This window comes from Macaca fascicularis, chromosome 6 (assembly GCF_037993035.2).
Source record: "Macaca fascicularis isolate 582-1 chromosome 6, T2T-MFA8v1.1".
NCBI classification, from domain to species: domain Eukaryota; kingdom Metazoa; phylum Chordata; class Mammalia; order Primates; family Cercopithecidae; genus Macaca; species Macaca fascicularis.
Window position 1 is genome coordinate 101,174,476 of NC_088380.1, and position 15,561 is coordinate 101,190,036.

Sequence of the window (15,561 nt, forward strand, 5' to 3'; positions counted from 1 at the left end):
CCATTTTGTTTTCCATATCTGTCAGGACTTGCTGTCTCAATGACGCGTTCCGCCTCTGAGAGCGAAGTGGTTACTTAATGGGAGGAGCAAATTTTTCCTGCAAACGACTACTCTAGGCAAAGTGACTTCCAACAAGAGAGGGGTAAAATAACCTGAGCTAAAGTCCAGACAACCAAATCTGTTAAAGGTAAAGTGGACTGTAATCACACAAGCACGCCCTCTACTCCTAATTGCGCCTGCTCCGGACAGCTCCGGAGGCCATGGTTAATGGAACTCCTGCCCTTGCTCGGTACTTCTCTTAAGTTGGTCCGGGAGGCTTCGGAGCGCGCCTGCGCTGGTTGGGGTAGGTGTTTAAGGTGACGCGTGGAGAGCGCGGCGGTCATCCTTACCTGTCAGGGCGCGTTTACAGAGGAAGTGGCGATTTTGATAGTTTGGCCTGACCTACGCGGGTAGGACTTGGAGGGCCTAGGAGCGATTTAAGGATTTTAGAATAGTTACCCATACTGGCTCTGCAACTCCATAGTGCAACTGTAAGCTAGTTGTACCCCGACAAAGAGGATGACTATGATCTACTCTGTCTTTCCAGCTAGGGTAGATAGTGCTCTCAACTCAGAATGGAAAAGGAAAAACAGCCCTCTCTTCCCTCTATATTCAAGCCTTTGTCTGCTTTTTACTTGAATGCAGCATATCTTGGATTAACCATATTCAACCAGTGGACATCTCCATGTAAACAGAATTTTTCTTTCTGTACTTAAGAAGTCATAGAAATGATTTTTTTTTTTTATTTTTTCATTTTTGAAACAGAGCCCCGCTCTGTCACTCAGGCTGAAGTACAGTGGCGCGATCTTGGCTCACTGCAACCTCAGCCCCCCAGGTTCAAGGGATTCTTCTCCCTCAGCCTCCAGAGGCTGAGGCCACACCACCACGAACTGCTAATTTTTTTTGTTTGTTTTTAATAGAGATGGGGTTTCGCTCTGTTGGCCAGGCTGGTTTCAAACTCCTGGCCTCAGGTGATCTGCCCTCCTCAGTCTCCCAAAGTGCTGGGATTACAGGCATGAGCCACCGCGCCTGGCCAAAAAGTTTTTAAAGAAACCAAGTGACTAGCTTTATTTGTACAAATTTATGGGGTAATGAGAAATTTTGTTACAAGTGTTTAGGGTGTCTGTCATCTAAATACAATATATTTTTGTTTAACTATAGTTACCCTACTCTGCTGTCAAACATTGAATATATTCCTTTTATCTGACTCCAAGTTTGTAATCTTTAACCCACTCTGTTCATCCTGCTAACTCATCCTTCCCAGTCTGTTATCTATCTTTCCACTCTCTTCCTCCATGTGGGAGCTCTGAAATTTTTTAGCTCCCACATATAAGTGAGAACATGTGATATTTGTCTTTTTGTGCCTGGCTTATTTTCCTTAAGGTAATGACCTCCAGCTCCATCCATGTTACTGCAAATGGCAAGATTTTATTTTTTATTGCTGAATAGTACTCGATTGTGTATATATACCACATTTTCTTTATCCATTCATCTGTTGATGGACACTTACGTTGATTCCATATCTTTGCTATTGTGAATAGTGCTACAATAAACATGCAAGGTATCCCTTTGATATACTGATTTCTTTTCCTCTGAGTAGATAGATACCCTGTAGTGGGATTGCTGGATTGAATAATTCTATTTTTAATTTTTTGAGAAATCTCCATATTCTTTTCCACAGTGGCTGTACTAATTTACATTCTCATCAACAGTGTATAAGAGTTCTCTTTTCTCCGCATCCTCACCAACATCCGTTATTTTTTGTCTTTTTAACAGTAGCCGTTTGGACTGGGATAAGAGAATATCTCATTATGGCTTTGATTTTCATTTCTCTTATGGCTAGTGATGTTGAGCAATTTTTCATATACCTGTTGGCCATTTGTATGCAAATAACTAACTTCTAAAGCAAGAATGGAATGGAAAACAGGCCATTTCTGTTTCTACTCCGAATCCAGCCCTTTAGCAGATGTTCCTAATCTATTATGGCGTAATTCTTACATTATTTCTCAACATTGCCCCAGACAGCCACCATTAACTGAGTGGAATTGACTGGAATTGCTATTGGTGTTCTGAAGTATGCCTTAGGGTTAATCAAATTAAGTCCAAATCTCTTATACTTGGAATATTACTTTTAAAATAAAATCATCATAATAATCAGACCCTTGAAGAGTAAAAGTAAGTGATTGAAGTACAGTTTGGTATTCTGTTCTACTCCCTCATACCATGCTTAGTGATGAGTAAAACAAAACATGTACAGTATTCATTAACACATTCACTATTCATCAAACATATATGCCATACTTTTTTGGTAGGTCATGGGGAATCAATCTCAGCCCTTATATCTGTGTTGGAGGGTGAAGAGGAAAAAATTAGTAGTGTGACACAGATGTGCAAAAGGTGTATCATGTTGGTGTTTCCTCCCCCCTTACCTCCCCTGCTCTAACCCTGTCCTTACAAGTTGCAGAAAACCTTAACTGTCTACAGATCAAAGTTCATATTTAGAATGGCATTCATGATTATGAACAGTCTATATCACTATCTTTAAGTAGCTTGTACTCTTGTTTAATTGAACTACTTTTGTTTTCCCTATATAACTCGCTTAAATTTCTTTTTCACTAACTTTTCCCTTCACCTGTAATACTTTTCCCTCTACCTGTAATATTACCCCTTCCCTACTATTTTTCTTTTTTTTCAATCACAATATATGTAAATCTTATCTACCATTAAAATTGTATTCACCACATAAGGTTTTTCTTTATTATTCCTATTTATCTCTATATGAGTTTTCTCTTGCTGCTGTTAACATATTACCACAAACTTTGATGACTTAAAACGGTAGAACTTTATTCTTTTATAGTTCTGGAGGCTGGAAATAAGAGATTATTTTTACTGGGTCAAAATCAAGGTGTTGACAGAACCGTATTCCCCCAAGAGGCTCTAGTGGAGAATCTGTTCCTTGCCTTTTGCAGCTCCTACTGGGATTTGGTGGCTGCTGGCATTCTTTTGGCTTGTGACACATCACTCCAGTCTCTGTCTCCATGCTTATGTTATTGCCTTTTCTACTCCTGAGCGTGTGTGTTTCCTTCTGTCTCTATCTTAATACAAATACATGTAATTGCACTTAGGATCCACTCAGACCCTTAATAACATCTGTAAAATATTTTTTTCCATATCGGATAAATTCTTAGGTTCTAGAAATTAGTATGTGGATATTTTTGGACGGGTCATCATTCAATCTCTCACACTCCCAAAGGGAAGTAAGTGCTCCACCCTCTAATCTTCTGTAGCCTGTTGTCTTTAATGATTCTGGCCACTTTTTAACCTCTCCTTCTTGCCCATAAGTTAGGTTAATTGCAGAAAAAGTTGAATGTGGAGATTGAATTTAAAGCTTAGATTCAAGAAAAAGAAAATTTGTATATTTATATTTAAGATATTATACTAGCTAAAACTCAGAAAAAATTATGATAGATTTTACTGCATATGGGTAGTAGTGCCATACATTTGCATATAAGGGATATCAGTGGTGGGAAAAGACACAGAATGGAATATATGGTTGTGTGGAGTTTATGACAAGTTTCAATGAGAGACTCACAACACAAACTTGTTGAATTCAGAAGCATGTTCAGAATACACAGCAGAGATTTATATACCTTTTGAAAAATAGCTCCTGGCATGCTACAGAGCCCTGGGAGTGATGTGTTGCTTGGCGCTGAGATATCACTCAGGTAACATTGTGGTCACAGTTGTTCAGTAATGATCTATCCTAAGATGAAAGTGGTGAACACAAGCAGGACCAGAGGGTGCAAGCTGCATGAGCAGGTGGACTGGACTCTTTCATGTCGTCCACTACCATTGCCCAAGTGCCTTTCCCTCAGCTTATACCTCCGTGGGTGATACCTTTGATCAGTTGGTAAAGCAAAAAAAGCCCACATTAGATTCGCGGATGGGTCAGTTTGATATTGTAGTTGAACTACAGCTCCATTTGTGTGTCCTTGAAAGAGAAGTGATCAGGGAATATCCTTCTGATGGGCAGATCTTTGGAAGGTGCACTTCATCATGCACTTTGTGTAGTAAGAGAAATAGTCCTAGGTTAAAATATACATGGACTTATGGGGAAGGGTGAATGGCTTGGCTGGTTGGAAAGGGACTTGGAAGAAGAAAAATTAGTAGATTGGTAAGAAGGATGTCTGAGGTAGAGGGGCATGAGAAAGGATATATGGGTGTGCATAAGAAATGTGAGTAAAGGAACTGGTCCGTGGCCTGGGGGTTGAGGACCTCTGCTTTCGAGTCAAAAGCCTCAAGCCTCCTTTGGCACTACACCACAGTTAAACTTTTTCCTTTGCCTAATCCTACTTCTTTCCCTGCTCTTCTTTAAGAGTTGTTCATAGGAGCACTCTGCATTAATATTCCTGCATGCCACTCTGCAGTACAAAGTCGGCTTCGTGGGAAAGTCCACCTTCACCAATGTTTTTCTGAGTCTTCAGCATAGTGATAATGGGACGCTTCCATAAAGGTGGATAGGCAAAATAAGACCTCCAACTGAGAGATATTATCATTGGCTTAACTCTGACACTAACTAGTTTTTGATCTTGGGTATGCTTTTAACTTCACTCATTCAAACAAGTTTTTATTTTGAATGTTTACAATGCATTTTGGTAGACAAAACTCAGTTCCTTTACTCAAGAAGTTTATAGGTTTAAAGGGTCTTAGGTTCTTTATTTGTATTATGAAGGAGATAGACTTGAATTAGTGTTTCTAAACCTCTTGTTCATTTAAGTCCCCATCACAGATCCCATCACCTCCATTTCTTTGTGGTTGAGAATCACTCTCTTCTGTGTATCCTTAAGGGCCAAGAATGTTTTATTAACTGAATATCCAAAACAATCTTGATCAATCAGTCTTGTCCCTCACTCTCCTTCCCACCTGAATCCACAAAGCTCATTTTATCATTCTTATGGCTTTGTGTCCTCACAGTGTAGCTCCCACTTAATAAGTGAGAACATATGATGTTAGGTTTTCTATTCCTGAGTTACTTCACATAGATGGAATCTCCAATTCCATCCAGGTTGCTGCAAATGCCATTTTTTAGTTCCTTTTTATGGCTGAGTAGTATTCCATGGCCTATGTGTATGTATGTGTGTGTGTGTATCACTTTTTTTTTTTTTGAGATGGAGTCTCTGTTGCCCAGGCTGGAGTGCAGTGGCGCAATCTCGGCTCACTGCAAGCTCCACCTCCTCGGCTCACGCCATTCTCCTGCCTCAGCCTCCCGAGTAGCTGGGACTACAGGTACCTGCCACCATGCCCAGCTAATTTTTTGTATTTTTAGTTTCACCATGTTAGCCAGGATGGTCTCGATCTCCTGATCTTGTGATCCGCCCATCTCGGCCTCCCAAAGTGCTGGGATTACAGGCGTGAGTCCCCGTGCCAAGCCAACACATTTTCTTTATCCACTTGTTGATTTACGGACATTTGGGTTGGTTGTATATTTTTACTACTGCAAATTGTGCTGCTGTAAACATGTGTGTGCAAGTATCCTTTTCGTATAATGACTTCTTTTCCTCTGGGTAGATATCCAGGAGTGGGATTGCTGGATCAAATGCTTGATCTACTTTTAGTTTCTTTAAAAAAATCTCCACAGTGTTTTCCATAGTGGTTGTACTAGTTTGCAATCCAACCAGCAGTATAAAGGTGTTCTCTTTTCACCACAACCATGCCAACATCTATTATTTTTTGATTTTTGGGTTATGGCCATTCTTGCAGGAATAAGGTGGTATTATACCATGGTTTTGATTTGCATTTCCCTGATCATTGGTGATGTTGAGCATTTTTGCATATGTTTGTTGGCCATTTGTATATCTTCTTTTGAGAATTGTCTATTCATGTCCTTAGCCCACTTTTTGATGGAATTATTTATATATTTTTTTCTTGCTAGTTTATTTAAGTCAGTTACTTGTAGATTCTGGATATTAGTCCTTTGTCAGATGCATAGTTTGCGAAGATTTTCTCCCACTTTGTGGGCTGTCTGTTTGCTGATTATTTCTTTTGCTGTGCAGAAACTTTTTGGTTTAATTGAATTCCATCTGTTTATCTTTATTTCTGTTGCATTTGCTTTTAGGTTCTTTGTCATTAAGTCTTTGTCTGAGCCAATGTCTAGAAGGGTTTTTCTGATGTTATCTTCTAGGATTTTTATGGTTTCAGGTCTTATATTTAAGTCTTTTGTCTATTTTGTGTTGATTTTATATAAAGGGGTGATGAGGATTCAGTTTCATTCTTTTACATGTGGCTTGTAATTATCCCAGCACCATTTGTTGAATAGAGTGACTTTTCCCCCACGTTATGTTTTTGTTTCCTTGTCAAGGATCAGTTGGCTGTATTTGGCTTTATGTCTGGGTTCTCTTTTCTGTTCCATTGGTCTATATACCAGTGCCATGCTGATTTGGTGACTATAGCCTTATAGTATAGTTTGAAGTTGGGTAGTGTGATGCCTCTTGACTTTCCAGGAATTTATCTGTGTCTTTTAGGTTTTCTAGTTTATGCATGTAAAGGTGTTCATAGTAGCCTTGAGTGATCTTTTGTATTTATATAGTGTCAGTTGTAATATCTCCTGTTTTGTTTCTTAATGAGCTTATTTGTATTTTCTCTTCTCTATTCTTGGTTAATCTTGCTAATGGTCTATCAATTTTATTTATCTTTTCAAAGAACAAGTTTTTTGTTTTATTTATCTTTTTTTTTTTTTTTTTTTTTTAGATAATAGTCTTGCTCTATCACCCGGGCTGGAGTGCAGTGGCGCAATCTCGGCTCACTGCAAGCTCCGCCTCTGGGGTTCACACCATTCTCCTGCCTCAGCCTCCCCAGTAGCTGGGACTACAGGCACCTGCCACCACACCTGGCTAATGTTTTGTATTTTTAGTAGAGACGGGGTTTCACCGTGTTAGCCAGGATGATCTTAGTCTCCTGACCTTGTGATTCACCCGCCTCGGCCTCCCAAAGTGCTGAGATTACAGGCACGAGCCACCGCGCCCGGCCTTATTTATCTTTTGTATTGTTTTATTTTTGTTTCAGTTTCGTTTAGTTCAGCTCTGATCTCAGCTATTTCCTTTCTTCTGCTGGGTTTGGGTTTGGTTTGTTCTTGTTTCTCTAGTTCCTTGAAGTATGACCTTAGATTGTCTATTTGTGCTCTTTCAGACTTTTTGACGTTGGCATTCAGAGCTATGAAGTTTCCTCTTAGCACTGCTTTCACTGTATCCCAGGTGTTTTGATGGGTTATGTCACTACTATCATTAAGCTCAAAGGATTTTAAAATTTCCATCTTGATTTCATTGTTGACCCCATGATCATTCAGGAGCAGGTTATTTAATTTCCATGGATTTGCATAGTTGTGAGGGTTCCTTTTGGAGTTGATTTCCAATTTTATACCACTGGAGGCCGAGAGAATACTTGATCTAATTTTGATTTTCTAAATTTTTTTTTTTTTTTGAGACAGAGTCTCGCCCGTGGCCCAGGCTGGAGTGCAGTGGCACAATCTTGGCTCACTGCGAGCTCCGCCTCCCATGTTCACGCCATTCTCCTGCCTCAGCTTCCTGAGTAGCTGGGACTACAGGCGCCCGCCACCACACCCGGCTAATTTTTTTTTTATTTTTAGTAAAGACGGGGTCTCACCATGTCAGCCAGGATGGTCTTGATCTCCCGACCTCGTGATCCACCTGCCTCGACCTCCCAAAGTGCTGGGATTACAAGCGTGAGCCACCGCGCCCAGCCTTGATTTTCTAAGTTTATTGAGACTTGTTTTGTGGCCTATTATATGGTCTTTCTTGGAGAATGTACCATGTGCTGATGAATAGAATGTATATTCTGCAATTGTTGGGTAGAATGTTCTATAAATATCTGTTAAGTCCATTTGTTTTAGGATACAGTTTAAGTCCATATTTCTTTGTTGACTTTCTGTCTTGATGGGCTGTCTGGTGCTGTCAGTGGAGTACTGAAATCCTCCACTCTTATTGTGTTGCTGTCTATCTCATTTCTTAGGTAGGTCTAGTAGTACTTGTTTTATAAATTTGGGAGCTCCAGTGTTAGGTGCATATATATTTAGGATTGTTATATTTTCCTCTTGGACTAGTCCTTTTATCATTATATAATGTTTCTCTTTGTCTTTTTTTGTTGTTGTTGTTGCTTTGAAGTCTGTTTTGTCTGATATAAGAATAGCTACTTCTGCTTGTTTTTGGTGTCCATTTGCATGGAATATCTTTTTCCACCCCCTTTACCTTTAGTTTATGTGAGTCCTTATGTGTTAGATGAATATCTTGAAGGCAGCAGATAGTTGGTTGGTGAATTCTTATACATTCTGCCATTCTGTATCTTTTAAGTGGAGCATTTAGGTCATTTATATTCAAGTTAGTGTTGAAAATGAGGTACTATTCTATTTGTTGTGCTAGTTGTTGCCTGAATACCTGCTGCTAATCTGAGGTTTTCCTTTGTAGGTCACCTGATACTTTTGCCTCACAGCTTTTAAGATTCTTTCCTTTGCCTTGACGTTAGATAACCTGATGATTTTGTGCCTAAGTGACGATCTTTTGCAATGAATTTCCTGGGTATTCTTTGAGCTTCTGGTATTTGGATATCTAGATCTCTAGCAAGGCCAGGAGCTTTCCTCGATTATTCCCTTAAATATGTTTTCCAAACTTTTAGATACGTCTTCTTCCTCAGGAACACCAATTATTCTTGGGTTTGGTTGTTTAACATAATCCCAAACTTCTTGGAGGCTTTATTTATTTTTTATTCTTTTTTCTTTGTCTTTGTTGGATTGGGTTAATTTGAAAGTCTTGCTGTTGAGCTCTGAAGTTCTTTCCTCTACTTGTATGATTCTATTGCTGAGACTTTCCAGTGTATTTTGCATTTCCCTAGGTGTGTCCTTCATTTCCAGAAGTTATAATTGTTTTTTATTTATGCTATCTATTTCTTTGGAGTTTTTTCCCATCCATATCTTGTTTAATTTTTATTTCTTTAAGGTGGTATTCACTTTACTCTGGTGCCTCCTTGAATACCTTAATAATCAACCTTCTGAATTCTTTTTCTGGCAATTCAGAGGTTTCTTCTTGGTTTGGATCCATTGCTTGTGAGGTAGTGTGATTTTTTGGGGTGTTAACCTTGTTTTGTCATACTACCAGAATTACTTTTCTGGTTCTTTCTCATTTGGGTAGACTATGTGAGAAGAAAGAGCTGGGGCACAGGGGTTATTGTTCAGATTCTTTTGTTCCACGGGATGATCCCTTGATGTAGTAGTGCTCTCCCCCTACCCCTAGGGATGGGTCTTCCTGAGAGCCTAACTGCAGTGATTGTTATTTCTCTTCTGGATCTAGCTACCCAGTGGAGCCACCAGCTACCAAGACTCCAGGCAGTACTGGGGCATGTCTGCAAAGAGTCCTGTGATGTTATTCATCTTCAGGTCTCTGAGCTATGGATACCAGCATCTACTGTGGTGGAGGTAGCAGGGGAGTGAATTGGACTCTATGAGGGTCGTTGGTTGCAGTTTTGTTTAGTGCACTGTTTTTGTGTTGGTTGGCCTCTAGCTTTCAAGAGAGCATCAGCTGTGGTAGTATAGGGAGGATACAAGCTTGCCTTTGTCAGGCTTCTGAGCCAAGGTTAAACTATCCTATCCCCTGTGACCTGAACGTACACATGGATGATTCCTGCCTTAAGTAATGACATTCCACCACAAAAGAAGTGAAAATGGCCTGTTCCTGCCTTAACTGATGACATTACCTTGTGAAATTCCTTTTCCTGGCTCATCCTGGCTCAAAAGCTCCCCCACTGAGTACCTTGTGACCCCCACCCCTGCCTGCCAGAGAACAATCCCCTTTGACTGTAATTTTTCTTTACCTACCCAAATCCTATAAAACAGCCCCACCCCATCTCCCTTCGTTGACTGTCTTTTCAGACTCAGCCCGCCTGCACCCAGGTGAAATAAACAGCCATGTTGCTCACGCATAGCCTTTTTGGTGGTCTTTTCACATGGACACACATGAAATTTGGTGCCGTGACTCGGATTGGGGAACATCCCTTAGGAGATCAATCCCCTGTCCTCCTGCTTTTTGCTCCATGAGAAAGATCCACCTACAACCTCAGGTCCTCAGACCAACGAGCCCATAGAACATCTCAACAATTTTAAATCCAGTAAGCGGCCTCTTTTTACTCTCTTCTCCAGCCTCTCACTAACCCGCAACCTCTTTCTCCTTTCAATCTTGGTGCCACCCTTCAATCTCTCCCTTCTCTTAATTTCAATTCCTTTCAATTTCTGGTAGAGAAAAAGGAGACACATTTTATACGTGGACCCAAAACTCAGGCACCGGTCATGGGCTCAGGAAGGCAGCCTTCCCTTGGTGTTTAATCATTGTGAAGGTGCCTCTCTGATTATTCACCCAGGTTCCATTAATGTCTGATCTCTGCAGGGACACCTGCCTTGGTCATTCACCCACGTTCCCTTAGTGGCAAGTCAATTGCAGGGACGCCTGCTTTGGCTGCTCACCCTCATTGCAGCCCAGGGCTGCTCCCCACCCCCTTCTCCGTGTCTCTACCCTTCTCTTTAAACTTGCCTCCTTCACTATGGGCAACCTTCCACCCTCCATTCCTCCTTCTTCTCCCTTAGCCTGTGTTCTCAGGAACTTAAAACCTCTTCAACTCACACCTGAACTAAAACCTAAACGCCTTATTTTCTTCTGCAATGCTGCTTGACCCCAATACAAACTCGACAGTAGTTCCAAATAGCCAGAAAACGGTACTTTCGATTTTTCCATCCTACAAGATCTAAATAATTCTTATTGTAAAATAGGCAAAAGGTCTCAGTTGCCTGACGTCCACATTTTACACGTTGTTCCCTCCCTAGTCTCTGTTCCCAATGCGACTCATCCCAAGTCTTCCTTCTTTCCCTCCTGCCTGTCCTCTCGGTCCCAACCCCAAGCATCGCTGAATCTTTCTAATCTTCCTTTTCTACAGACCCATCTGACCTCTCCCCTCCTCCCCAGGCTGCTCCTTGCCAGGCTGAGCTAAGTCCCAATTCTTCCTCAGCATCTGCTCCCCAACCCTATAATCCTTTTATCACCTCCCCTCCTCACACCACGACTAGCCCTCCCCCACCTGGCCAGCAATTTCTTCTTAAAAAGGTGTCAGGAGCTAAAGGCAATGTCAAGGTTAATGTTCCTTTTTCTTTATCCAACCTCTCCCAAATCAGTTAGTGTTTAGGCTCTTTTTCATCAAATATGAAAATCCCAGCCCAGTTCATGGCCTGTGTAGCAGCAACCCAGAGATGCTTTACAGCCCTAGACCCTGAAAGGTCAGAAGGCCGTCTAATTCTCAATATGCGTTTTATTTTATTACCCAATCTGCTTCCGACATTAAATAAAGCTCCAAAAACTAAATTCTGGCCCTCAAACCCCACAACAGGACTTAATGAACCTCGCCTTCAAGGTGTACAATAATAGAGTAGAGGCAACCAAGTAGCAACATATTTCTGAGTTGCATTTCCTTGCCTCCACTGTGAGAGAAACCCCAGCCAAATCTCTAGCACACAGGAACTCTAAATGCCTGAACCACAGCTGCCAAAGGTTTCTCCAGAACCTCCTCCCCCAGGAGCTTGCGACAGGTGCCAGAAATCTGGCCACTAGGCCAAGGAATGTCCGCAGCCCATGATTCCTCCTAAGCCATGTCCCATCTGTGCAGGACCCCACAGAAAATTGGACTGTTCAACTCGCCCGGCAGCCACTTCCAGAGCCCCTAGAACTCTAGCCCAAGGCCCTCTGACCCCTTCCCAGATCTTTTCAGCATAGCGGCTGAAGACTGACACTGCCCAATCGCCTCAGAAGCTTCCTGGACCATCATAGACGCTTTAGGTAACTCTTACAGTGGAGGATAAGTCCTTCCCCTTCTTAATCAATATGGAGGCTACCCACTCCACATTACCTTCTTTTCAAGGGCCTGTTTCCTTTGCCTCCATAACTGTTGTGGGTATTGATGGCCAGGCTTCTAAACCTCTTAAAACTCCCCAACTCCGGTGCCAGCTTGGACAACATTCTTTTGTGCACTCCTTTTTAGTTATCCCCACTGCCCAGCCCCCTTGTTAGGTCGAGACATTTTAACCAAATTATCTACTTCTCTGACTATTCCTGGACTACAGCCACATCTCATTGCCACCCTTCTTCCCAACCCAAAGCCTCCTTTGTGTCTTCCTCTCGTATCTCCCAACCTTAACCCACAAATATAGGACATCTCTACTCCCTCCCTGGCAACCGATCACATGCCCATTACCATCACATTAAGACCTAATCACCCTTACCCCGCTCAACGCCAATATTCCATCCTGCAGCACACTTTAAAAGGATTAAAGCCTGTTATCACTTGCCTGTTACAGCATGGCCTTTTAAAGCCTATAAACTCTCCTTACAATTCCCCCATTTTACCTGTTCAAAAACTGGACAAGCCTTACAGGTTAGTTCAGGATCTGCACCTTATCAACCAAATTGTTTTGCCTATCCACCCCGGGTGCCAAAGCCTTATACTCTCTTATCCTCAATACCTCCCTCCACAACCCCTCCATAACCCATTATTCTGTTCTGGATCTCAAACATGCTTTCTTTACTATTCCTTGCACCCTTCATCCCAGCCTCTGTTCGCTTTCACTTGGACTGACCCTGACACCCATCAGGCTCAGCAAATTACCCAGGCTGTACTGATGCAAGGTTTCACAGACAGCTCCCATTACTTCAGTCAAGCCCAAATTTCTTCCTCATCTGTTACCTATCTCAGCATAATTCTTCATGAAAACATGTGTGCTCTCATGCTGGTAGTGTCCGGCTAATCTCCCAAACCCCAATCCCTTCTACAAAACAACAACTCCTTTCCTTCCTAGGCACGGTTAGGTACTTCCGCCTTTGGATACCTGGTTTTGCCATCCTAACAAAACCATTATTTAAACTCAAAAGGAAACCTAGCTGACCCCATAGATTCTAAATCCTTTCGCCACTCCTTTCCGTTCCTTAAAAAACAATCCTAGAAGCTGCCCCCACGCTAGCTCTCCCTAACTCATCGCAACCCTTTTTCATTACACACAGCCAAAGTGCAGGGCTGTGTGGTCGCAGTTCTTAAACTTATCGCGACCCATTTTCATTACACACGGCCACAGTGCAGGGCTGTGTGGTTGCAGTTCTTAAACTCATTGCAACCCTTTTTCATTACACACAGCCAAGTGCAGGGCTGTGTGGTTGCAGTTCTTACACAAGAGCCAAGACCACGCCCTGCAGCCTTTCTGTCCAAACAACTTGATCTTACTGTTTTAGGCTGGCCATCATGTCTCCGTGCAGCGGCTGCTGCCGCCCTAATACTTTTAGAAGCCCTCAAAATCACAAACTATGCTCAACTCACTCTCTACAGCTCTCATAATTTCCAAAATCTATTTTCTTCCTCACCCCTGATGCATATACTTTCTGCTCGCCGGCTCCTTCAGTTATACTCACTCTTTGTTGAGTCTCCCACAATTAACATTGTTCCTGGCCCAGACTTCAATCCGGCCTCCCAAATTATTCCTGATACCACACCTGGCCCCCATGACTGTATCTCTCTGATCCACCTGGCATTGACTCCATTTCCCCATATTTCCTTCTTTCCGGTTCCTCACCCTGATCACACTTGGTTTATTGATGGCAGTTCCACCAGGCCTAATCGCCACACACCAGCTAAGGCAGGCTATGCTATAGTATCTTCCACATCTATCATTGAGGCTACTGCTCTATTCCCCTCCATTGCCTCTCAGCAAGCCGAACTCATTGCCTTCATTCAGGCCCCCACTCTTGTATAAGGACTACACATCAATATTTATACTGACCCCATATCCTGCACCACCATGCTGTTTTATGGGCTGAAAGGTTTCCTCACTATGCAAGGAGGATTTAATGTCTCTTTAATAAAAACTCTTCTACAGGCCACTTTACTTCCAAAGGAAGCTGGAGTCATAACTGCAAAGGCCATCAAAAGGCATCAGATCCCATCGCTCAGGGCAATGCTTATGCTGATAAGGTAGCTAAAAAAGCAGCCAGTGTTCCAACTTCTATCCCTCACACGTAAGTTTTTCTCCTTCTTATCTGGCCACTCCTACCTACTCCCTCACTGAAACTTCCACCTATCTCTTCCCACACAAGGCAAATGGTTCTTGGACCAAAGAAAATAATCTCCTTCCAGTCTCACAGGCCCATTCTATTCTGTCGTCATTTCATAGCCTCTTCCGTGTAGGTTACAAGCCGCTAGCCCGCCTCTTAGAACTTCTCATTTCCTTCCCATCGTGGAAATCTATCCTCAAGGAAATCACTTCTCAGTGTTATTCTACTACTCCTTAGGGATTTCTCAGGCCCCCTCCCTTCCCTACACATCAAGCTCAGAGATATGCCCCTGCCCAGGACTGGCAAATTGACTTTACTCACATGCCTCATGTCAGGAAACTAAAAATACCTCTTGGTCTAAGTAGACACTTTCACTGGATAGGTAGACGCCTTTCCCACAGTGTCTGAGAAGGCCACCACAGTCATTTCTTCCCTTCTGTCAGACATAATTCCTCGGTTTGGCCTTCTCACCTCAGTTTCTCAGACTCTTGGTATTCAGTGGCACCTGGTTTTATCTCAAATTGCCACCCTTAAGTCTCTGTTTTAAGTGGACAGAAGATCTTCAGTGACAAAGTATGTTATGCCCAGACCGTTTATTCCCCGAAGAAGACCACCGGAGTCCAGAGTCAAAGCTAAGCAGCGAGGATCTTTATTACAGGTTCGAACCTGGAACTCTCACTCGCTCGTGAAACGAGACGGGCAGGAGAGCTCCCCCCTTGCGCTGCGAACAGTGTTATATAGTCTAAAAACAGTGGGCATAGAATTATTATACAAATCAGATGTATGATTGGCTAGTGTTTGAACAAGGCGATTTGGCTAACTATGATTGGTTCCCGCCATTTCTGATATCTCGGTACAACCCTTGAGGCGAGAGAGCAGTTTTACACAAAGGCAGTTAATTATATTGCGTCAGGTTGCACAACCGGTTTATGGCAGCATGAGTGTATCTTACTTAAACACGTCTTGTGACCCGGCCTCAGAAAGAAAAACAGGTATTTACAGAACTTACGAAATCTCTGGTACGTGCAGAGATTAGAGAGCAGAACAAAACAGGTACTTACAGAACTTACGAAATCTCTGGTATGTGCAGAGATTAGGGAGCAGAACAAAGGGTTTAGCAATAGGGTGTAGCGGGGGAGCGGGTACGCATTTTCGTGTTTTTGTGTCCTTTCAAGTACACTCTAATATTTTCACCCTGATGAAGTCCTGTTCTTTACTTTTATACTTACTCTTATTCTCATTCCCGTTTTTATGCCATCCTCTACCTCTCCCCAGCTATCTCCACCACACTATCAAACTCAATCTCGCCTAGCCATTTCTAATGCTTCTTTAACAATTGCTGGCTTTGCATTTCTCCTTCCTCCAAAATCACCAAGGCCTC

General features: G+C 42.3%; 1 pseudogene; it reads left to right on the plus strand.

Moving 5' to 3' along the window:
• Positions 1–234: 234 nt before the first annotated feature.
• The window catches only part of LOC135971518 (rho GTPase-activating protein 7-like), a 66,565-nt pseudogene continuing 51,238 nt past the window's right edge, over positions 235–15,561 (plus strand).